Source organism: Cherax quadricarinatus, chromosome 61, assembly GCF_038502225.1.
Source record: "Cherax quadricarinatus isolate ZL_2023a chromosome 61, ASM3850222v1, whole genome shotgun sequence".
Taxonomy (NCBI): domain Eukaryota; kingdom Metazoa; phylum Arthropoda; class Malacostraca; order Decapoda; family Parastacidae; genus Cherax; species Cherax quadricarinatus.
This window is the reverse complement of record NC_091352.1, coordinates 12,114,921-12,141,523: the sequence shown is the minus strand read 5'-3', so window position 1 is coordinate 12,141,523 and position 26,603 is coordinate 12,114,921. Positions and strand designations below refer to the sequence as shown.

The 26,603-nt window shown below is 44.0% G+C and overlaps 1 protein-coding gene across 2 annotated transcripts in view; it reads right to left on the bottom strand.

Moving 5' to 3' along the window:
- LOC128699356 (uncharacterized) overlaps positions 1-19,304 on the bottom strand; it is a 92,946-nt gene extending 73,642 nt beyond the window's left edge. The window contains exon 1 of one of the 2 annotated variants that reach the window (XM_070098226.1): positions 18,617-19,304. The gene's annotated coding sequence lies outside the window, so the exon portion shown is untranslated. The remainder of the gene's footprint in view (positions 1-18,616) is intronic. The other variant, XM_070098227.1, reaches the window with a different exon arrangement.
- Positions 19,305-26,603: the final 7,299 nt, after the last annotated feature.

Below are 26,603 nucleotides of genomic sequence, written 5' to 3'. Positions count from 1 at the left end.
TACTGTGTGTGGTGTAGCATCTACGATGGTTGTAGTATTACTGTGTGTGGTGTAGCGTCTACGATGGCTGTAGTATTACTGTGTGTGGTGTAGCATCTACGATGGCTGTAGTATTACTGTGTGTGGTGTAGCGTCTACGATGGTTGTAGTATTACTGTGTGTGGTGTAGCGTCTACGATGGCTGTAGTATTACTGTGTGTGGTGTAGCATCTACGATGGTTGTAGTATTACTGTGTGTGGTGTAGCGTCTACGATGGCTGTAGTATTACTGTGTGTGGTGTAGCATCTACGATGGTTGTAGTATTACTGAGTGTGGTGTAGCGTCTACGATGGTTGTAGTATTACTGAAGTTTTTACAGACGACAAACTGGACTTCACAACTGTTACACTGGACTTCACAACTGTTACACTGGACTTCACAACTGTTACACTGGACTTCACAACTGTTACACTGGACTTCACAACTGTTACACTGGACTTCACAACCGTTACACTGGACTTCACAACTGTTACACTGGACTTCACAACTGTTACACTGGACTTCACAACTGTTACACTGGACTTCACAACTGTTACACTGGACTTCACAACCGTTACACTGGACTTCACAACTGTTACACTGGACTTCACAACTGTTACACTGGACTTCACAACTGTTACACTGGACTTCACAACTGTTACACTGGACTTCACAACTGTTACACTGGACTTCACAACTGTTACACTGGACTTCACAACTGTTACACTGGACTTCACAACTGTTACACTGGACTTCACAACCGTTACACTGGACTTCACAACTGTTACACTGGACTTCACAACTGTTACACTGGACTTCACAACTGTTACACTGGACTTCACAACTGTTGGACTTCACAACTGTTACACTGGACTTCACAACTGTTACACTGGACTTCACAACTGTTACACTGGACTTCACAACTGTTACACTGGACTTCACAACCGTTTCACAACTGTTACACTGGACTTCACAACTGTTACACTGGACTTCACAACTGTTACACTGGACTTCACAACTGTTACACTGGACTTCACAACTGTTACACTGGACTTCACAACTGTTACACTGGACTTCACAACTGTTACACTGGACTTCACAACTGTTACACTGGACTTCACAACTGTTACACTGGACTTCACAACTGTTACACTGGACTTCACAACTGTTACACTGGTTACAATGGACTTCACAACTGTTACACTGGACTTCACAACTGTTACACTGGACTTCACAACTGTTACACTGGACTTCACAACTGTTACACTGGACTTCACAACTGTTACACTGGACTTCACAACTGTTACACTGGACTTCACAACTGTTACACTGGACTTCACAACTGTTACACTGGACTTCACAACTGTTACACTGGACTTCACAACCGTTACACTGGACTTCACAACTGTTACACTGGACTTCACAACTGTTACACTGGACTTCACAACTGTTACACTGGACTTCACAACTGTTACACTGGACTTCACAACTGTTACACTGGACTTCACAACTGTTACACTGGACTTCACAACCGTTACACTGGACTTCACAACTGTTACACTGGACTTCACAACCGTTACACTGGACTTCACAACTGTTACACTGGACTTCACAACCGTTACACTGGACTTCACAACTGTTACACTGGACTGAACTGACTGGGAATAACTCCGTTGCATCACACAAAGAGGAAGAACTTAGGTAAACAGATGATCAACGGATTCACTAAATGTGAAAAAAGAGATCAGAAGGTTGTTAGTGCCAGCAACAGAACCCAAAGTCAATATCTCTAAACTGTGTAAGGTGAAGTGTAGAAGAGATAGTGAGAAGTATTTATAGATAAGTATTGTGGTTGATGAACGGAGAGAGATCACGGGAGATATAACATGTTGGACGGTACATGCAAGTGTATCAGCATTTATTATTAATTTATCAAAACCAAGTAGTCTAAATAACAGTAGTAGTAGTAGTAGTAGTAGTAGTAGTAGTAGTAGTAATATTATTAAAACTATTAGTTGTAGTAGTTTTTGCTGCTGCTGCTTTTGTTACTGCTGGTATTGTTGTTGTTGTTGTTATTGTTGAGGTTGTTGTTGTTATTGTTGATGTCGCTGTTGTTATTGTTGACGTTGTTGCTTTTGCTACTGGTGTTGTTGTTGCTGTTGTTACTGTTGTTGCTGTTGTTACTGCTGTTGTTGCTGTTGTTACTGCTGTTGTTGCTGTTGTTGCTGTTGCAACTGCTGTTGTTGATGTTGCTACTGCCGTTGTTACTGTTAAAGTTGCTGCTGTTAAATGTTGTTGTTGCCGCCACCGCCGTTGCTGTTGCTGCTTTCAACAGCGAACCTGGATACATAGAGTAAATTACCAACACCCCCCCCCCCCAGGTTGTCTGCAATGACAGACTTGACAAATTCAAATTCAAATTCAAAGTTTATTCTCTATAAGGATTACAATGCTGAGTTTACAGAAATTTGGTAATTGTGTGGTTTACATGTAGTAAAATAGTGATTACAGAGTGTACCACTAGAACACTTAGCATGGCTAGGCATTTCGGGCAGACTTAGTTTTATTCTTAATTGTAAAATATTACAAATTATGAGGTAAGTTGGTATTATGGCTAAGTGACTAAATACTAGTTTGTGAGTTTAGCAATGTGAATGCTTTTGTTTTGGCACAGTACATAGTTTCAGTATTGGAGTATCACAGGATTCATTATTTTAAGATTGAGATTAATATTACTGTTTATGGTCAAATGGGTGAATGAGTGTAAGTGTGAACCACCAGGTGGTATTCGTGTAGATAGTTGACGGGGGGTATCAGGGAGATAAGATGTTTTCTAATGGTAGTTTTGAAGGTGATGAATGTGTCTGCAGTTCTAGAGTTCTCAGGAAGGGTATTCCAGATTTTAGGGCCTCTGACATACATTGAATTTTTGTAAAGGTTTAGTCGGACACGGGGAATGTCGTAGAGATGTTTGTGTCTGGTGTTATACCTGTGGGTTCTGTCACAACTATCAAGAAAGCGTTTTAGGTCAAGGTTGATATTAGAGTTTAAGGCCCTGTAGATGTAGATTGCACAGTAGTAAGTGTGAATGTACTGAACAGGGAGTAAGTTTAGGTCTATGAAGAGTGGGGGGGGGGTGTTGCCAGGGATGGGATTTAGTGATTATTCTTACTGCAGCTTTTTGTTGGGTTATTATTGGCTTTAGGTGTGTTGCTGCAGTTGATCCCCAAGCACAAATAGCATAGGTGAGGTATGGATAAATAAGTGAGTGGTATAGTGTGAGAAGGGCATTTTGCGGCACGTAGTATCGTATCTTGGAGAGGATCCCAACCGTTTTGGATACTTTTTTGGTTATATGCTGGATATGGGTGCTGAAATTCAGGTTGTTGTCAAGGTATAAGCCTAGGAATTTGCCCCCATTATTTCTGGTAATTAGAGTGTTGTCAATCTTAATGTTAATTTGTGCATCTCCTGCTCTGCTACCAAACATAATATAGTAGGTTTTGTCAGTGTTAAGCGTAAGTTTATTGGCTGTCATCCAAGTCGATATTTTGATCAGCTCCTCATTCACAATGGTGTTGAGGGTGACAAGATTAGGGTGAGAGATGACATAAGTCGTGTCGTCAGCAAAGAGAATGGGTTTCAGGTGTTGGGATACGTTTGGAAGGTCATTGATGTATATGAGGAAGAGCAGGGGACCAAGGACACTTCCCTGCGGAACTCCAGTATCAAGTGGACGTGTTGCTGATGCTGTGTCTTTAATGGTGACATACTGATACCTATTAGTAATGTAAGATTTGAAATAAGCAAGCGCATGGCCTCTTATACCGTAATGATCAAGTTTGTGGAGTAGGATGTCGTGGTCTACTGTGTCAAAAGCTTTTCTTAGGTCAATAAAAATTCCTAGTGGATATTCCTTATTTTCCAATGCTGTGTAAAGCAGATCTAGCATTTTTATGATTGCATCATTAGTGCTTTTATTTTTCCTGAATCCAAATTGGCAGGGGTTGAGTATATTTTGAGCCGTTATAAATGAATACAGTCTCCTGTGCACGAGTTTCTCAAAGATTTTGGATAGCAATGGTAAGTTAGATATTGGCCTATAGTTGTTTAAGTCTGTAGGGTCACCACCTTTATGTATTGGTGTAACCTTCGCCATCTTGAGTAGTTTCGGGAAGGTGCTAGTCTCTAGTGACTTGTTAAAAAGTAATGAAATAGCATGCGAAAGGACATGGGCCGCTCGCTTGTACAGTAATGGTGGGACATGAGACAGATTCCCCGAGTTATTTTTAAGTGACTTTATAATCTCGGTGACTTTCGTGGGCTCAGTTGGTGCAAGATAGAAGGAATTAGGGACATTCCCATCTAGGTAGTCCCCGGCATGGGCATTGGTATGTGGGATTTTACTGGCGAGATTAGATCCTATGGTTGATAAGAAGTCGTTTATCTTGTTAGCTGTGTCAGTGGGATGTAGTAGTGTTTCATTAGGTTTAGTTAGGACAATATTCTTGGTTTTTCTCAGTTTTTGGGTCCCTAGAATCTGAGAGAGTGTTTTCCAGGTCTTTTTTATATCTCCTCTAGTGTCTGTGAATCTACTGGAGTAGTATAGTTGTTTGGCTTTCGTAATTACTTTGGTGAGAGCTGATGAATAGTGTTTAAGAATATCTTTGTGTATTAAGCCCTGTCTATATTGCTTTTCATATTGGTGTTTCTTGTCAATGGATTTCAGAATGGTGTTGGTTAGCCATGGGCAACCAAGCCGTTTGTTTGTGATCTGTTTTGTTTTTATAGGACAATGTTTGTTGTATAGTCTAAGTAATTTGTTAAGAAAAATGTCTGTCCAGTCATCAATACCATTGGCCTTGGAGAATTTTGTAGGCCAGTCAACAGTCTCTAGGTCAGCTGTGAACTTCCTTACTGAGGCCTCGTCATGGAGTTTAAATGAGACTTTGTTGTATTCAAGTGGTGGTTTACTAATGTTTGTCAGGAGGAAGGTAGGGTAGTGGTCTGTAGTGCTATCTGTGATTATCCCTGATTTAAGGGGGGCTAGTATATTGGTCCATATGTGGTCTATTATGGTTGCACTTGTCTCAGTGAGCCTGGTTGGTTTAGTTATTGTTGGTATGAGAAGTGTGTTGTTCATATTGTTGATGAAATCAGTTACAGGCTGATCATCTAGTAAGCCAAGGTTGATGCTGAAGTCTCCAGCTAAGAGAAGGTGGTGCTTATTCATTTGTCTGTTTGTTATTAGTGACTTTAATTTCTCACTGAAATTTGGGATGTTTGTGTGAGGTATCTGGTAAATGGCACCGATTGTTATAGGCGTCTTAAGGTTTTTTACAGTAAAATTAGCAAAAATGTATTCCCCATATTCATCACTAAAGCAAGTGGTGCTAAGACAAGATAATTGGTTAGAGTAATAGATTGCAATACCACCCCCAACTTGGTTTGTTCTGCAGTTGTGAATTGCTGTGTATCCTGGTAGAGGGTAGATATCTATTATGTCCTGCTTAAGCCAGGTCTCAGTAAGAATAATGCAGGAGAAGGGTGTCTTTAGTGATTCAAGGAGTGCCAGGAGGTCATCATAGTGTTTGCTTAAGGACCTGATGTTGTAGTTAAGTACTGATAGGCTTTTAGCATTGTTTAGGATAGTGGTGGCTTGTGATGCTGTGTAATAAAGGCAGTTACTTTCCAATAGGTTTTGATTGGGTGTCAGATTATGGAGGTTTAGATCAGGGTCAACGTGATCAATCATCTTCTAGGTTTAAATTATGGTTATTTATATCCTGAGTTGTGTGTTGAGTTCTAGTACTGATATCTGTAGTGGTGGGAAGCTTGGATAAGTATATAGCTAGAGTATTTTGGTCATATAGAGTATAGTCACTACTACACATAATGAAGTTGATGTTGTCTATGTGTTGTGCTGGAATGAACTAAAGTACAACTAGGTATAAACTAGTAATATAAAAATACAAATTTAAAATAGAACAAGACTCTCACTTGTAATTGCACTAAGGTCTAATATAATGACTTTTGTGGAGTCTATGTTTTGATCTAGAATGAGCTACAGTACAACTAGATTTAATCTAATAATATAAAAATACAAATTAAAAATAGCACCAGTCTCTCACTAGTAATTGCACTATGGTCTAATATAGTGAATTTGGTATTGACTATGTATTGAGCTAGAAAGAGCTATAGTACAACTAGGTTTAGTCTAATAATATAAAAATACAAATTACAAATAGCAAGGTCCTCAAAGCCAAGTTCTTGACCAGCCGGGCCGAGGTGTCTTCACTGAATTACGAGCGGCCAGCATTAACAGCCTGGTTGATCACACCATGATCCAACGGGAGGCCTGGTCTGGGACCGGGCCGCGGGGGACGTTAACTCCCCGTAACATCCTTCATTTCACCTTAAAAGACAATGGTGAAAGCGTTCCAAATATAGTGTTCTTTTTACCAGTAACGCCTACGTCATACGCTATCTGCTTCCTGTCACGTGATTTGATAACGGGAAGATAACGAAGGTGCAGAGAGGGAGGGAGGATTCGTAGGAGGGAGAGGCAGGGAAGAGAGGGGGGAAGGTTATGAGTGGGAGTGGTGGAGGGGGAGGATATTGGAGGGGGAGAGGGAGGGGGGAGAGGAGAGGAGGAGGAGGAGGAGGAGGAGGAGGAGGAGGAGGAGGAGGAGGAGGAGGAGGAGGAGGAGGAGGAGGAGGAGGAGGAGGAGGAGGAGGAGGAGGAGAGAGGAGAGAGAGAGAGAGAGAGAGAGAGAGAGAGAGAGAGAGAGAGAGAGAGAGAGAGAGAGAGAGAGAGAGAGAGAGAGAGCGTGCGCTAACAGCTGTACATAGTTCCGCCGGTAAGGAACGTTTCTTTCCCCTCAGGGAAGGTTCCTTGATGTTGGTGAGGGGCTCTTGATTTAGGGAATTGGATCCGTGCTCCAGTTCCCCGAATTAAGCCTGAATGCCTTCCACATCCTTCCCCCCCCCAGGCGCTGTATAATCCTACGGATTTAGCGCTTCCCGTTGATTATAATAATAATAATAATAATCTGAATCAGAAGTGTTTAGTATAAGACCCAAGAAAAAGTCCAGTACCCGAGGCAAGCTCTACATCAATCCTCCCTGAGCATCAATCCTCCCTAAACATCAACCCTCCCTAAGCATCAATCCTCCCTAAGCATCAATCCTCCCTAAACATCAACCCTCCCTAAACATCAATCCTCCCTAAACATCAATCCTCCCTAAGCATCAATCCTCCCTAAGCAGCAATCCTCCCTAAACATCAACCCTCCCTAAGCATCAATCCTCCCTAAGCATCAATTCTCCCTAAGCATCAATCCTCCCTAAGCATCAATCCTCTCTAAGCATCAATCCTCTCTAAACATCAATCCTCCCTAGGCATCAATCCTCCCTAAGCATCAATCCTCCCTAAGCATCAATCCTCCCTAAACATCAATCCTCCCTAAACATCAATCATCCCTAAACATCAATCCTCCCTAGGCATCAATCCTCCCTAAGCATCAATCCTCCCTAAGCATCAATCCTCCCTAAGCATCAATCCTCCCTAAGCATCAATATTCCCTAAACATCAATCATCCCTAAACATCAATCCTCCCTAAGCATCAATCCTCCCTAAGCATCAATCCTCCCTAAACATCAATCATCCCTAAACATCAATCCTCCCTAAGCATCAATCCTCCCTAAACATCAATCCTCCCTAAACATCAATCCTTCCTAAGCATCAATCCTCCCTAAGCATCAATCCTCCCTAAGCATCAATCATCCCTAAACATCAATCCTCCCTAAACATCAATCCTCCCTAAACATCAATCATCCCTAAACATCAATCCTCCCTAAACATTAATCCTCCCTAAACATCAATCATCCCTAAACATCAATCCTCCCTAAACATCAATCCTCCCTAAACATCAATCCTCCCTAAGCATCAATCCTCCCTAAGCATCAATCCTCCCTAAACATCAATCATCCCTAAACATCAATCCTCCCTAAGCATCAATCCTCCCTAAACATCAATCCTCCCTAAACATCAATCCTTCCTAAGCATCAATCCTCCCTAAGCATCAATCCTCCCTAAACATCAATCATCCCTAAACATCAATCCTCCCTAAGCATCAATCCTCCCTAAACATCAATCCTCCCTAAGCATCAATCCTCCCTAAACATCAATTCTCCCTAAGCATCAATCCTCCCTAAGCATCAATCCTCCCTAAACATCAATCATCCCTAAGCATCAATCCTCCCTAAGCATCAATCCTCCCTAAGCAACAATCCTCCCTAAGCATCAATCCTCCCTAAACATCAATCCTCCCTAAGCATCAATCCTCCCTAAACATCAATCCTCCCTAAGCATCAATCCTCCCTAAGCATCAATCCTCCCTAAACATCAATCATCCCTAAACATCAATCATCCCTAAACATCAATCATCCCTAAACATCAATCCTCCCTAAGCATCAATCCTCCCTAAGCATCAATCCTCCCTAAACATCAATCCTCCCTAAGCATCACTCCTCCCTAAACATCAATCCTCCCTAAGCATCAATCCTCCCTAAGCATCAATCCTCCCTAAACATCAACCCTCCCTAAACATCAATCCTTCCTAAACATCAATCCTCCCTAAGCATCAATCCTCCCTAAGCATCAATCCTCCCTAAACATCAACCCTCCCTAAGCATCAATCCTCCCTAAGCATCAATCCTCCCTAAACATCAACTCTCCCTAAACATCAATCCTCCCTAAGCATCAATCCTCCCTAAACATCAATCATCCCTAAACATCAATCATCCCTAAACATCAATCCTCCCTAAACATCAATCCTTCCTAAACATCAATCCTCCCTAAACATCAACTCTCCCTAAACATCAATCCTCCCTAAGCATCAATCCTCCCTAAGCATCAATCCTCCCTAAGCATCAATCCTCCCTAAGCATCAATCCTCCCTAAACATCAACCCTCCCTAAACATCAATCCTCCCTAAACATCAATCCTCCCTAAACATCAACCCTCCCTAAACATCAACCCTCCCTAAGCATCAATCCTCCCTAAGCATCAATCCTCCCTAAGCATCAATCCTCCCTAAGCATCAATCCTCCCTAAACATCAACTCTCCCTAAACATCAATCCTCCCTAAACATCAATCCTCCCTAAACATCAACCCTCCCTAAACATCAATCCTCCCTAAGCATCAATCCTCCCTAAACATCAACCCTCCCTAAACATCAATCCTTCCTAAACATCAATCCTCCCTAAACATCAATCCTCCCTAAGCATCAATCCTCCCTAAGCATCAATCCTCCCTAAACATCAACCCTCCCTAAACATCAATCCTTCCTAAACATCAACCCTCCCTAAACATCAACCCTCCCTAAACATCAATCCTCCCTAAACATCAACCCTCCCTAAACATCAACCCTCCCTAAACATCAACCCTCCCTAAACATCAATCCTCCCTAAGCATCAATCCTCCCTAAACATCAACCCTCCCTAAACATCAATCCTCCCTAAGCATCAATCCTCCCTAAACATCAACCCTCCCTAAACATCAATCCTCCCTAAACATCAACCCTCCCTAAACATCAACCCTCCCTAAACATCAACCCTCCCTAAGCATCAATCCTCCCTAAGCATCAATCCTCCCTAAGCATCAATCCTCCCTAAGCATCAACCCTCCCTAAGCATCAATCCTCCCTAAGCATCAATCCTCCCTAAGCATCAATCCTCCCTAAGCATCAATCCTCCCTAAACATCAACTCTCCCTAAACATCAATCCTCCCTAAACATCAATCCTCCCTAAACATCAACCCTCCCTAAACATCAATCCTCCCTAAGCATCAATCCTCCCTAAACATCAACCCTCCCTAAACATCAATCCTTCCTAAACATCAATCCTCCCTAAACATCAATCCTCCCTAAGCATCAATCCTCCCTAAGCATCAATCCTCCCTAAACATCAACCCTCCCTAAACATCAATCCTTCCTAAACATCAACCCTCCCTAAACATCAACCCTCCCTAAACATCAATCCTCCCTAAACATCAACCCTCCCTAAACATCAACCCTCCCTAAACATCAACCCTCCCTAAACATCAATCCTCCCTAAGCATCAATCCTCCCTAAACATCAACCCTCCCTAAACATCAATCCTCCCTAAGCATCAATCCTCCCTAAACATCAACCCTCCCTAAACATCAATCCTCCCTAAACATCAACCCTCCCTAAACATCAATCCTCCCTAAGCATCAACCTACACAAAATCAAAGAAAAAATTTCCTTGAAAAAACTCACCAGTACTAATAATAACAAGTGATTCCCACAGGAGAACAATACAAAGTTTATCCCTCACTAAAACTGTATTATATTTCAAATTCTGTTAAACTCTAGTAAGAGACTTTTTTTTGAGACATTCTGAAGAGTTGAAATAAGAACTTAATTTTCACTTAAGAAAAGTTGAACAACAATTGAAAGTTCTTTTGGGTAAGATACATCAAGGTTGATGTTTCGCCCTCCAGTGGTTTTATCAATACAAATTCAGGGACAATAAAGATACCCAGATGTTTCACGTGTCTAATTCTTTGTACATGTGTCTAATTCTTTGTACATGTGTCTAATTCTTTGTACATGTGTGTAATTCTTCGTACATGTGTCTAATTCTTTGTACATGTGTCTAATTCTTTGTACATGTGTCTAATTCTTTGTACATGTGTCTAATTCTTTGTACATGTGTCTAATTCTTTGTACATGTGTCTAATTCTTTGTACATGTGTCTAATTCTTTGTACATGTGTCTAATTCTTCGTACATGTGTCTAATTCTTCGTACATGTGTCTAATTCTTTGTACATGTGTCTAATTCTTCGTACATGTGTCTATTTCTTTGTACATGTGTCTAATTCTTCGTACATGTGTCTATTTCTTTGTACATGTGTCTATTTCTTTGTACATGTGTCTAATTCTTCGTACATGTGTCTAATTCTTTGTACATGTGTCTAATTCTTTGTACATGTGTCTATTTCTTTGTACATGTGTCTAATTCTTCGTACATGTGTCTAATTCTTTGTACATGTGTCTAATTCTTCGTACATGTGTCTATTTCTTTGTACATGTGTCTAACTCTTTGTACATGTGTCTAATTCTTTGTACATGTGTCTAACTCTTTGTACATGTGTCTAATTCTTCGTACATGTGTCTAATTCTTTGTACATGTGTCTAATTCTTTGTACATGTGTCTAATTCTTCGTACATGTGTCTAATTCTTTGTACATGTGTCTAATTCTTTGTACATGTGTCTAATTCTTCGTACATGTGTCTAATTCTTTGTACATGTGTCTAATTCTTCGTACATGTGTCTAACTCTTTGTACATGTGTCTAATTCTTCGTACATGTGTCTAACTCTTTGTACATGTGTCTAATTCTTCGTACATGTGTCTAATTCTTCGTACATGTGTCTAACTCTTTGTACATGTGTCTAATCCTTCGTACATGTGTCTAACTCTTCGTACATGTGTCTAATTCTTTGTACATATGTCTAATTCTTTGTACATGTGTCTAACTCTTCGTACATGTGTGTAATTCTCTGTACATGTATGTCGTACATGTACAATGTTGAACAATGAGAATCTTTATTGAGGAAAAGTTTCGCCAGCCAACGGCTTTGTTGGTCTAAACCAACGCTGCCCAACCTGCGGCCCGAGGGTCGCATGCGGCTCTTCTAGGAAATGGATGCGGCCCTCACATGAAATTATCAGTTCACTTTTATATAGGTTCCTCACTGCACAGTGTCAACAATTACATAATAAACAAACCATACCACGGGCGGGGATAGAACACGCGGTCAGAGAGTCACAAAACTCCAGACCGTCGCGTCAGCCACTGGACCAGCTAGCCACTATAAGATTCGTCCAACTAGGTATATTTCTACACCATAGGAAGGTTAGCATAGGCACCACTGTGACCACAAATGCTAGTTTTTACAGACAAATCTCCATAATAATGTTATTATTCATAAAAAAAACTACAAAATGCGGCCCTTTAAATTTGTCTTTTCAAATTGGCCCTTTAATACTAAAAGGTTGGGGACTACTGCTCGAAACCATTTACGTTACATCAAAGTTAAAGTTTCAGAGCCAGATGGATCAGTCACTTACAAATTAATGCATATAAAACTACATTCACTTTTCCCAATTTCTTCAGTAAATTGGTAAACTTACTCGACTCACGAAATCGTAATGACACGACTGTAAACAAGCCATGGTACAAGTGGGGCCCGAACTCGCGGCGAGTGAGTCGTAAAACTCAAGGCCTTGAGCATATTTGTTTTAAACTGACTCTTCTAGCAAGATACAACAGAACTTTTAAGTTCTGTTTGAAGTTTGAAGCCTAGCGGAAGACGAATTGTCCAGTTATCGCTCGGAATTCAACAATTTTAATTTACAAATTTTATTTACATTAAACCATGATAGAAAATTTGCAAATTTGCTACTTAGACTTAGTGTGCGTCAAGCCTTCTACCTGGTGTTCCTAGGATCAACGTCCCCGTGGCCCAGTCCTTGACCAGGCCTCCCGGTGGATCAGGGCCTGATCAACCAGGTTGTTACTGCTGGCCTCACGTAGTCCAACGTACGAGCCACAGCTCCGGCTGATCGGGTACTGATTTTATATATCTGCCCAGCGCCTTGTTGAAGGTAGCCAGGGGTCTAGTGGTAATTTCCCATATGTCTGGTGGGAGGCTGTTGAACAGTCCTGGGCGCCTCACACTTAATGTGTCAGCAATTAATAACTAGAACAGAACAGAAGACACTCGGAAAAAATATATATGACAATTTTTAAAGCAAAATTGAGGCAGTGACACCCACACACTCCAATACAACATACACCAGTATTGAAAGTTTAAAGCCTATCCGAAGAGGCTTTCTCACGTTATCCCAGAGAAACCAAGATTAGCAATGGTCTATATAACACTGACCAGAGAGCACCTGCACGTGTCAACAGCTGCACCAACCTTGCCTAGTTACGGTGCACCAGCAGTGAAAATTTGAAGCCGATAGGATCAGGCGTTCTCAAGTTATCAACGAAAATGTTGAAAGAAGACAAAATTATCTGCCGAACACTTAAAGGTGCCCCCCTAGAAGGATACCTAAGAAAATTCAACCACTTTAAGGTACCAACCTCCAGGGATACCTAACAAGATGCAACCACATTAGGGTACCAGCTTTCAGGAATACCTAAGAAGGTTCAACAACTTTAAGGTATCAACCTTCAGAGATACCTGAGAAGATTCAGCCACTTTAAGGTGGCAGCTTTCAGGAATACCTAAGATGATTTAACCACTTTAAGGTGCCAGCTTTCAGGGATACCTGAAAAGATTCAGCCACTTTAAGGTACCAGCTTTCAGGGATACCTAAGATGATTACATTTCGACCAATCACCCAGAAAGGAAAACGTGAAATTCGGTATAACACGTTTTTCAATGACATCAAAAAGTAATAAGAATAAATAATGGGAGTCTGGTCTTGGCAGGTGGTGCAGGTGGTGGTGGTGGTGGTGCAGGTGGTGGTGGTGGTGGTGCAGGTGGTGGTGGTGGTGGTGGTGGTGGTGGTGGTGGTGGTGGTGGTGCAGGTGGTGGTGGTGGTGGTGGTAGAGACTGCTAGCCTACTCGAAAGTTCACTACTATCCTCCTCACACGTGGATCAAACACGTCCACCAAACTGGGAAGAGGAGAGAGAGAGGGGAAAGAAAAGGACGGAAAGATGGAAGAGAGGGGGAAAGAAAAAGAGGGAGGGGAGAAGGGAGGGAGGGAGGGAGGGAGGGAGGGAGGGAGGGAGGGAGAGAGAGAGAGAGAGAGAGAGAGAGAGAGAGAGAGAGAGAGAGAGAGAGAGAGAGAGAGAGATAGCGGGAGAGGGAGACAGTGGGACCGTTCAAGGCGAAACCTAGGCTTAGTGCCACTGTTGTCAGTGCTGGAGGTGGGAGATACAGTGCCTGCACTCTGCAGGTGGGGTGGGGATGTTGAAGTTTTGAAGGGTCATCTGAACCGTGATGGAATGAGTGACGGTGAGGGTGTTTCCTCATTTTTCGGGCCACCCTACCTCGGTGGGAGACGACTGATGTGTTAAATTTTGTTATAATAATCTTAGGGGTGGATGGCAATCATGTTTGATTCTACGAGAGGTAGGGATATCTCCAATTCACTGCATCAACAACCCTTCACTGACAACATGGACCTCGGAAGGGCAACTGCCACTGAAGCCTGGCACTAGAAAATCTTGTGCCGCATCATTAGAACAAAACTTTTTTCCAGCCTGAGGGACTGACCACCTCAAAACTATGTCTTCAAGGGTGATGGACTGATTACATTGTGATGTAGCTCAGCTGGGCTTGTGAGGTCTCTGTAGGGAGACATAATTTAATCAATTATATGGTCACACCTTGTCTTGGCAAATGGCTGTCAACCACGCATTTTCGGCTTAAGTCTGCGATCTTTTGTTGTGACGGCGTCAGACCTCGGCGTCAGGTCGTAACAAGTGGTCTAGTAGTCTACGCCTTATGGGGAAGGGGGTGCTTAGAGGAATATAAGCCAGGGAACAGCTGAGCAAAGAGGTTGTTGGAGACAGGTCCGGGGAGCGAGAGCTCTGGACAGCCGCGTGTGTAGGGAATCTCGGGTCAGCTGGTCAGTGAATTAAGAGTGAGTACTAGTCCAGGTTACTGATATCATCTACCCTTCCACCTGATAAGTCTCATAGGTCAATTGTTATATTATGTAAATTTCCATCAGGATATGTCGTATTCTAGCCCTTTTATGTTATTAAGTAAACTATAGCCATAGTTCCCATTTTTATTTGTACCTTCGTATGCTATTCCCTATTCTGTTAAGCACTGGGATAACACAGGAGACGTGCTCACTTCCTGGGATACCTCAGGCAGAGTGGGTAAAGGTCTCATAACGCCGTCTTTACATTTCTACTGTTTCTGCTGCCTCCTCTGTACTCGATTGAAGAAGTCTATTGTGTATTCGAAAAGTTTCGCAACGAAAGATACCTAATTGCTGCACATGTGTTTTACCTATCACTGGGGTCGTGTTGACCTTCCTCACCTCCGACCACCATAGTAACCCAAGGTGATGGCTTGAAACTTAACACCTGTCCCCTCCCTTCTGGCTTGTTCTCTCCCTCACTCCCTCCTGGCTTGTTCTCTCCTTCACTCCCTCCTGGCTTGTTCTCTCCCTTACTCCCTCCTGGCTTGTTCTCTCCCTCACTCCCTCCTGGCCTGTTCTCTCCCTCACTCTTTTCTGGCTTGTTCTCTCCCTCACTCCCTCCTGGCTTGTTCTCTCCTTCACTCCCTCCTGGCTTGTTCTCTCCCTCACTCCTTCCTGGCTTCTTCTCTCCCTCACTTCCTCCTGGCTTGTTCTCTCCCTCACTCCGTCCTGGCTAAGATCCTTGCTAGGATCCTAGCTGCTGGCTTATATTACACTTAGCAAGACCCTCCCTACTAGCAAGGACCTCCCTCTCCATTTAGATAACACCTTTCTTCCTAAGACCTTGACCAAGACCTTGACCAATGCCCCGTCTAAGACCTTCTTGACTAAGACAACGATATTACATGACAAACTTTTACCAAGCATATACCACTTAAAAGACTTCCTGACGTAACTCAAACTTGGTCTTTTTTTTTTTTACTGAGTTAGTTTGCTAATTAGGTTCCAACGTCAGTTTGTTAACGTTTCCTGTATGCTAGCAAACGTTATTTTAAAGTTACGCTAGGCTAGATTGTGCTGGATTAGGTAAGTCTGTATAAATCTACAAAAGAATATACTTAATCACAGGTAAACAAATAAAATCAGTTGCGATACGTCTGGCAAGGAAGAGGCCTAGAGTAATCGGAAAAGTTTATTTCTGCACGAGCATCCCTGATGGTTTGAAACTGTTGGTGTCTGTCGACCACCCCGCCGTCAGTGCCACCAGCACCGCAACTACACCAAGACTGAAGTGCTAAACCCGTGTGACGTCATTCCGCGCCAGCAGTCGTGGAGGTTCGATACCACGTCTGCTTATCGCTGACCGGTCTTTGCCCAGTCAGGTTGGTGGTGGTCCGAGAAAGACTCACGGAAAGTGGAAAATATGGAATTGGAAAAATCTTGGTATTGATACACGGATCAGGATTACCAGGAGTCACCAGAAAGAAACCTCATGATTTCCCCCTCACTCAATAGAATATTATTCTCCTCACGCTGGAAGGCCATGTGAGGTGAGGCGGCCCAGATATTTGATGCCACGACGTCAAGGTCCTCTGGGCGTTGTGGCATTCACCAGAGACACTTCAGGATGTGTAATGCCACGGGAGTCTTGTATACACACTCCACAAAGCGGCGCCATAACATGATCGCAGAGGATGCCACAGACACTACCGTAGAGGACGCTGCTACTGCATCCCAGTGGCTAACGCAACGGTCTGGAGTTCTGAGACTCTCTAATAGCGGGTTCTAACCCCACCCATGGTATGGTTTGTTTGCAGTCGTGTTATTACGATTTCGTAAGTCATCCCTCAGGGAAAATAACACTCGACGCTGGTCATCATTGTATGGTGACGCGTCCTGTAGTGCCATTCGTGCTGTACTATGGGTGTGACAAGAAGCAACCTTGAGTGTGCACTGCTGTAGACGATGGTGTCTATCAATACTGATGTGAATGTAGTAGCTGTCGACACGACGGAGTACGCAACTCAAGCAGCAACCACTAATTGCTCTACCACAGACCATCACTACTGTAGATGGTATCTACCACCACAAAAGTGTATGGCTGCAGCTGTCGGCAGTGTCGGGAGCGCTGCAGAAGGACCAGTGGCTTAATTGCAGTCAGTAGAGCGAGTGTACAGAGGACAGTACCAGCCCAATGGACACTACATTCTGGGGTGCCTTGATGCTGCTGAAGGGCCCTTGATCCAAGCAACTGGAACAACCCTCCCCTTCCTAGAATCAAACCTGATTATCTTCCATTACCCTCAGACGCTGTGTGACTCGTACAGGTTGAAGAACAAAAACATCTACTTAACACCCTCCAGAAATCAACCAACACTCCCATTGTTTATATTATTATTATTACTATTATTTAGGTATCCCTGAAGGGATACTTTAAAGTGACTGTCTGATTTTTCTTTTCTTTCTCCTTTCTTCGAAGTGTCTAGCGAGACTGGTTCTTCTCTCGCTCCTTCAGTTGTATGGAGGTAAATTCCGCCACAAAGGTCTGGAGGACCAGGTCTTGACGACCAGGTACTGATACCAGGTCCTGACGACCAGGTCCTGATGACCAAGTCTTGATGACCAGGTACTGACGATCGAATTCTGATGACTATATTTTAAGGACGACGTCTTGAGTACCAGGGGTTGAGTACCAGGTTCTGACGACCAGGTCTTGCAGACCAAGACTACAAGGACATACAGAAGGGTCTTTCCGCCTCTCCTCCATGATATATGACATAACCCCTGACAAGGCACGATTTAAGATATATGGACGATGGTGAGAACAAGCTAAGAATATTCTCTCTCTCTCTCTCTCTCTCTCTCTCTCTCTCTCTCTTTCCCTCTCTCTCTAGCAAGGGTGAAACCTCATCCAGTAGGAGCCTGATAAAATCTAGCACACATATAACTTATTAAACACTATTTTAAATAGAAAAGGGTATAAAAAAAGGGTTTCCATTAAAATTATACGATTTACACTAATAGAATTGAGTATATTACACACAAACACAGAGGAACTGTGACTCAACCCCTGCAACCACATATAGGTTAGTACACACTCTTATTACACGAAAGGTAATTATCATTACTGATCAATTTTCAACACACGTATTATATAACTGGGTAATATAATTAGAGAATACATCAATTAAGCGGAAATAATTATGTAATAGTTCAACGGACCAGCGTGGGTAGGTACTTCTCACCTAACGACTACTTCACACCCGGGTACCTACTTTAAACATGGAACATACTTCTCACTCGATAATTTAAAAGTCATAATTAATTACCGGTCATTAATCACCTTTCTAATAAACTCATTCAGTTAATCACTCTTGTTATACCTGTCACGGATTAATTTTCTTTTTACCTTAATTGTTTTGGTTAATTACTCACGGACTAGGTGATTACTGCTAATTAATGACAGCTCATCAAACGATTAAAATTGACCATTAACGATTTTTCATCAGATGATGAACTGTTCAAGATTTTGTTCACCTGAACACTATTAATTATACTTCACCTAACACTTTATTGCTCACAATAATTATATTAATATTATATTCACGAGGAACCGCTAAGCTGGTGTGAGACACACACTAGCTTGGAAATAGAATGTAGCCAGGTTTGATCCAAAGAAAAGCTCAAATTTCTTGGATCAAGAGCTTTTCGTCACTCCGTTCCCCCTTCGGGGGAACATAAATTTCACCTTCCTTCAAGATATATATATATATATATATATATATATATATATATATATATATATATATATATATATATATATATATATATACGAACAACAAAAACAAAAAAACAAAAGCAATGTGTATAATTAACGTTTGCTGACTCACCTTCAGCAGGACATCTCTGAAGAGTCCAGAGTAAACACACAGGTAGCTGGACACTATTTACACGGCCCTATATATATGTAGTATATACGTATTTCAGATACAGTAAGTTGTACTCTTATAGCTTGTTCAGATAGTGTGTTTGTAAGGTGTGTGGTGTAGCACACACGACTGGCACTGGCACACAGGTAGTTGCTGCTGCCGTGTCTCCCAGGGCAACGCTGCGATGGAGGGGGCTGACTAGGGGGCGACCTTCCCCTTGAACGCTGCTTCAAACCCTCTGAAGCAATGATGCTTGCGTGGAGCAGCGGCCAGAGGCTGAGGAAGGTGGCACCTCAGATGGTAGCGAGACGCACACTAGGGGGTGTGTAGGTGATGGAGGGAGTGGAGGATAGACGGACGGAGGAAGGAAGGGAGGGGAGGCAGGGAGGGAAAGATGAGAGGGAGGGAGAGAAAGAGAGCAGAGTCTACCTCTCTCACGGAGAAACATTCACCTGTGCCAGGCACCTTTCCGTCTCGCTTCAACGTTTAATCTCAAGAGTTCACGTTTACCATGATTCACGTTGTTGTTGTTGTTGTTGGCGGGATACAGTAACATCCATCACTGGTCACTGAGGTGCCAGCGCAGCAAAACACCCACCCACCCACACACACACACACACACACACACACACACACACACACACACACACACACACACACACACACACACCTCTCACTTCTCATCTACAATCAACAGGTTAATAAAGAACTATCAAAGCGAGGCAATGCGACCACGATAACTGACCAGACTTAAGAATCACGGCGCCCCGTATTACCTGATAACTCCTCCCTCCCCCAAAAAATGGCATCACCTACAAATATAACAGACAACTACAAACTTGCTGCAGAGAATGTTGATACTAATGTTGCAAACCTCGCCATGTTGATAATAATGTTGGAAACCTCCAACATCATATCCCAAACCTGCTCCAACCTTCACAAATATAAATATATATATACATATATACAAATAAACGTTTAATCTATGAGACGGTGGCTAAAAATAAATATTAACTTCTATCAGACGGGCCTCGACATGACGGTAAAAATTCTGAAGTATTAATGCGGCGTGATAAATGAGGTGATAAGTATCATGCTTCTGGCAGGCGTGCTAAGACAGAAATCGATTTGTTATTGTGCGCAGGTGCGGCCTGTCTGCCAGCCCCCCTCCCCCGTCCCCCTCCCCCAGACCAGGTCACTACCTGCTAGTAGCCCCCCTCCTTCCCTATCACCGAGACCTGGTCAGTACCTGATAGCCCCACACCCCCTGCACCAAGTAACAACTGCCACCCATCCCCCAGCACCAGGTCACTACCTACCACCCCTCAACCCAGCACCAGGTCACTACCTGCCACCCCTCTCCCATACACCAGGTCACTACCTGCCACCCCTCATCCGCTGCACCAGGTCACTACCTACCACCCCTCATCCCCTGCACCAGGTCACTACCTGCCACCCCTCATCCCCTGCACCAGGTCACTACCTACCACCCCTCATCCCCTGCACCAGGTCACTACCTACCACCCCTCATCCCCTGCACCAGGTCACTACCTACCACCCATCATCCCCTGCACCAGGTCACTACCTACCACCCCTCATCCCCTGCACCAGGTCACTACCTACCACCCCTCATCCCCTGCACCAGGTCACTACCTACCACCCATCATCCCCTGCACCAGGTCACTACCTACCACCCATCATCCCCTGCACCAGGTCACTACCTACCACCCCTCATCCCCTGCACCAGGTCACTACCTGCCACCCCTCATCCCCTGCACCAGGTCACTACCTACCATCCCTCATCCCCTGCACCAGGTCACTACCTACCATCCCTCATCCCCTGCACCAGGTCACTACCTACCACCCCTCATCCCCTGCACCAGGTCACTACCTACCACCCCACATCCCCTGCACCAGGTCACTACCTACCATCCCTCATCCCCTGCACCAGGTCACTACCTACCACCCCTCATCCCCTGCACCAGGTCACTACCTACCACCCCTCATCCCCTGCACTAGGTCACTACCTACCACCCCTCATCCCCTGCACTAGGTCACTACCTACCACCCCTCATCTCCTGCACTAGGTCACTACCTACCACCCCTCATCCCCTGCACTAGGTCACTACCTACCACCCCTCATCCCCTGCACTAGGTCACTACCTACCACCCCTCATCCCCTGCACTAGGTCACTACCTACCACCCCTCATCTCCTGCACTAGGTCACTACCTACCACCCCTCATCTCCTGCACTAGGTCACTACCTACCACCCCTCATCTCCTGCACTAGGTCACTACCTACCACCCCTCATCTCCTGCACTAGGTCACTACCTACCACCCCTCATCCCCTGCACTAGGTCACTACCTACCACCCCTCATCTCCTGCACTAGGTCACTACCTACCACCCCTCATCCCCTGCACCAGGTCACTACCTACCACCCCTCATCCCCTGCACCAGGTCACTACCTACCACCCCTCATCCCCTGCACCAGGTCACTACCTACCACCCCTCATCCCCTGCACCAGGTCACTACCTACCACCCCTCATCCCCTGCACCAGGTCACCTCCCTCCCTGCACCAACTCACCACATAAACCACGTGTAAACATCACCACTGATAAACCAGGATCATTCCACTCCTAAACACTCACTAACCACTCTTATTACTGGCCTAAATGCTGCCGATATTACAGTAACGATAAAACAACTGCACTCTTGCTTCAAATGCAAGATTAATATTTTTCGTGGGAATTTGAATTAGAATTTTGACAAGATTCGTTGATCAAAAGCGTTCCTGGTGAGCGAAACGTCTCGATGAAGTGACGTAAATGCCACGTTGTGCGTTACTAAGAAGCTTATAGACATCTACCACTGGTCTACAAGAGTTAGACGTTCACTTTGAAAAGTGTAAACGAGTTCCTGCTCACCTAGCAGTAAATAGGTACCTGGAAGTCAGTCCCTACTGTCCCTGCTCACTAAGCAGTAAATAGGTACCCGGGAGTCAGTCTCTACTGTCCCTGCTCGCCTAGCAGTAAATAGGTACCTGGGAGTCTATCAAAGTTCACGTAGCAGTAAACAGGTACTTGGGAGTCTGTCTCTGCTCACCTAGCATTAAATAGGCACCTAGGAATTAGTTAACCGTATTAACTAAATAAAACTCACTAATTTGTACTTGGGGTCGAGAGAGGATCGATATTAACCCATAACCCGAACATCCTGTCGTACCCACTCTTAAAACTGCGTGTAGTGTGTGCCTTCAACGGCAGGTGTGGGTTGCATCCTGAGGGATGGTGGCGACCCTGGAGGAGCCAGGGGGCTACAGGTCTCCGATTCAGGGGTAACATCCCTGAAAGAACAAAAAGTTACAATACCGTGACTGGAACATCACACAAATAACCCGCACACATAAGAGAGAAGCTTACGACCACGTTTCGGTCCGACTTGGACCATTTACAAAGTCACACCGACAAAAAACGGAGAGGAAGCCCATATATATACTGGCTCCCTCACTTTCGTGTGTCAGTGTGATGGTCCAAGTCGGACCGAAACGTCGTATTAAGCTCATTTCTCCTGTGTGGGTTATCTGTGTATCGTTAAAGGACTCTTGGGGTTACCTGAACGAGTCTGCCAACAACAACTATACAATCTCGAAGCTTATCCTTGTTTTACAGAGTTTAATTTACAGGCTAGCACCTCTTAACCAACCTCGATTCGTTTACAAGGGAAGAGCTGGTATCCTGAACCAGCTCGTTTACAAGAGCTGGTATCCTGAATCAGCTCGTTTACAAGAGCTGGTATCCTGAATCAGATCGTTTACAAGAGCTGGTATCGTAAACCAGCTCGTTTATAAGAGCTGGTATCCTGAATCAGATCGTTTACAAGAGCTGGTATCCTGAATCAGATCGTTTACAAGAGCTGGTATCCTGAATCAGATCGTTTACAAGAGCTGGTATCGTAAACCAGCTCGTTTACAAGAGCTGGTATCCTGAATCAGATCGTTTACAAGAGCTGGTATCCTGAATCAGATCGTTTACAAGAGCTGGTATCGTAAAACAGCTCGTTTACAAGAGCTGGTATCGTAAACCAGCTCGTTTACAAGAGTTGGCATCGTGAATCAGTTGACTCACAGTTCTAACACGTTGATAACATACACGTGTTAAAAATGGATATCTTTAATGCCGAGAAGTTTCGCCTGCTCAACAAACTTCTTCAGTCGAAAAACAGACTAAAGAAGCAGTGGGGATGAAGATACGAGGGGGGGGGGGGGTCAGTCCCTCAGCCCTGGTGTGTTCAGTCGTGAAGCTGAACACACACCAGGGGTGAGGGACTGACCCCCCCCCCCTGTGTGTGTCCACTTTCTTCAACAGAGAGGGGAGGGACTGACCCCTTACATTTCTCCACTCTCCTTGTCGATGCTTTATATCATGAAGTCATACAGTTTAAAATTCGCAGGGAAACGCAAAACCCGTAGGGGTCACAGAGCGCCTGCCCTGCACAGAGGTAATAAGGTGTGGACCAAGGAAGAAGGGAAAATTCCAGTTCCTTGGATGAAGAGCCCTTGCAAGTTTGATGAGGTTTAGTGTCTCCCATGATGGACATGGAGCCAAACGTTTTGCTCTGTGTAGAGCGAAAAGACTCTAAACAGAGTGAAAAATCTTCTTTAAATAGAGAAAGAGAAATAGAGAAAGAGAAATAGAGAGAGAGAGAGAGAGAGAGAGAGAGAGAGAGAGAGAGAGAGTGAGAGAGAGAGAGAGAGAGAGAGGGAGAGAGAGAGAGAGAGAGAGAATTAGTCGCTCTATAACCTACGATATTATGACGCTATTTAGGTAAGTCGTAAGACACTGTCGTTAAGGGTGATAATGGTTGGTCCTACATCGTTCAGGGGTGGGTGGGTGGGATGTCTTCCACCCACCCTTGAACGATGTACAAACAGCCTTTGACACCCACTGACAACCCCCCCCAGCCCCCTTAAAACAACCACCCCAGCCCCCTTAAAACAACCACCCCAGCCCCCTTAAAACAACCCCCCAGCCCCCTCAAAACACCCCCAGCCCACCATATCGAAAAATCCACACCTACCCACTACCCAATCTGACCCGCACCAAATCAAGTTCTACTCACCCATGCTCCTAAATTAACGTACACACACACACACACACGACCCCTACAACCACATATGGGTGAGTACACACACACGCAACTGAAGACGGACTAGTGACAGTCTGAGAGGCCTAGAGCTGCTTTTCCACCAATCCCTTGGCTTTGTTGCACAGCCACAGAAAGCCCAGGGTAACCACGCTGTAAAACCCATGCGGGTTTACCGCATCTTTTTTAATAATGAGGTTAGGATCCTCACGCCATACAGGAACACACACACACACACACACACACACACACCCACACACACACACACACACACACACACACACACACACACACACACACACGAGAGCTCAACACGAGATTTAAGGAAGTATTTACAGTAGAGACAGGAAGGACTCTGGGGGGACAGACCAGATGGGGACACCAACAAGGAATACACCAACAAGTGTTGGACGACATACATACAGATGAGGAGGAGGTGAAGAAACTGCTAAGGGACATCGATACCTCAAAGGCAATGGGACCGGACATCTCTCCGTGGGTCCTTAGAGAGGGAGCAGATATGTTGTGCGTACCACTTACCACAATCTTCAACACATCCCTGGAAACTGGGCAACTACCTGAGGTATGGAAGACGGCAAATGTAGTTCCCATTTTCAAAAAAGGAGACAGAAAAGAGGCACTAAACTATAGACCTGTGTCATTGACGTGTATAGTATGCAAAATTATGGAGAAGATTATCAGGAGGAGAGTGGTGGAGCACCTGGAACGGAACAGGAGTATAAATGCCAACCAGCACGGATTCACGGAAGGCAAATCCTGTGTCACAAACCTTCTGGAGTTTTATGATAAAATAACAGAAGTAAGACAAGAGAGAGAGGGGTGGGTTGATTGCATCTTCTTGGACTGCAAGAAGGCCTTTGACACAGTTCCTCACAAGAGATTAGTGCAGAAGCTAGAGCATCAGGCGCATATAACAGGAAGGGCACTGCAATGGATCAGAGAATACCTGACAGGGAGGCAACAACGAGTCATGGTACGTAATGATGTATCACAGTGGGCACCTGTGACGAGCAGGGTCCCACAGGGGTCGGTCCTAGGACCAGTGCTATTTTTGGTATATGTGAACGACATGACGGAAGGGTTAGACTCAGAAGTGTCCCTGTTTGCAGATGATGTGAAGTTAATGAGGAGAATTAAATCTGATGAGGACCAGGCAGGACTTCAAAGAGACCTGGACAGACTGGACACCTGGTCCAGCAAATGGCTTCTCGAATTTAATCCTGCCAAATGCAAAGTCATGAAGATAGGGGAAGGGCACAGAAGACCACAGACAGAGTATAGGCTAGGTGGCCAAAGACTGCAAACCTCACTCAAGGAGAAAGACCTTGGGGTGAGTATAACACCGAGCATGTCTCCGGAAGCACACATCAATCAGATAACTGCTGCAGCATATGGGCGCCTGGCAAACCTGAGAACAGCATTCCGATACCTTAGTAAGGAATCATTCAAGACACTGTACACCGTGTATGTCAGGCCCATACTAGAGTATGCAGCACCTGTTTGGAACCCGCACTTGATAAAGCACGTCAAGAAACTAGAGAAAGTACAAAGGTTTGCAACAAGGTTAGTTCCAGAGCTAAGGGGAATGTCCTATGAAGAAAGATTAAGGGAAATCGGCCTGACGACACTGGAGGACAGGAGGGTCAGGGGAGACATGATAACGACATATAAAATACTGCGTGGAATAGACAAGGTGGACAAGGACAGGATGTTCCAGGGAGGGGACACAGAAACAAGAGGCCACAATTGGAAGTTGAAGACACAAATGAGTCAGAGAGATAGTAGGAAGTATTTCTTCAGTCATAGAGTTGTAAGGCAGTAGAATAGCCTAGAAAATGACGTAGTGGAGGCAGGAACCATACACAGTTTTAAGACGAGGTTTGATAAAGCTCATGGAGCGGGGAGAGAGAGGGCCTAGCAGCAACCGGTGAAGAGGCGGGGCCAGGAGCTAGGACTCGACCCCTGCAACCACAAATAGGTGAGTACACACACACACACAGAGGTCTATTCAAATGTATTTCTCAGTAATCATAAATCTGTGGGGAAAGTCGGGTTAACATTTCTGAGAAATATTGAATCTAAAGAAAAAAAGAATTACAGACGAAAGAAATGCGCATTCTACTTCCTCTTCCTTTCCTTCTTTAAACTTTCTTAGAGCGCTCAAAGTAATGTTTATCAGAGTCACGCACTGCCTTGTGCTCTACCAGAAATTACTATAATTAATAATAATAATAATAATAATAATAATAATAATAATAATAATAATAATAATAATAATAATAATCTCAATATCTGCGTATAATGTCAATAATCTCAATAACTGCGCATATCAATGGACGATAAAGATATCTGGACACTACCATGCAAGATAAGATACGGTAAAATATCTGCTATGGTAAGAAATAACTATCGGATTGACGTAAAGATTATTTCACTCTTGTCGAAATCTGCAGTGTGTTGAGGTGATCAGTCCCTCAGCCGAGCAAGTGTTCCATCCACCAGAAACACTCTGGGACTGATCACCTCAAACTGCTACTTCACGTCTACCACCGTCTCCAGTACTTTTCTCAGTATTTAATCGATTATAGTCACTGGTTGGCGAAACGTCTCCAATATAAAGATACCCAAGTGTCGCACACATGTCTTACTCATCTGGACAGTTTTGTAAACAATGAAAAGTCCATAGTACACCGGTTCAGGGCCAGGAGCTGTGACTCGACCCCCTACAACCACATATAGGTGAGTAACCCCACCAAGTGCAAAGTCATGAAGCTTAGGG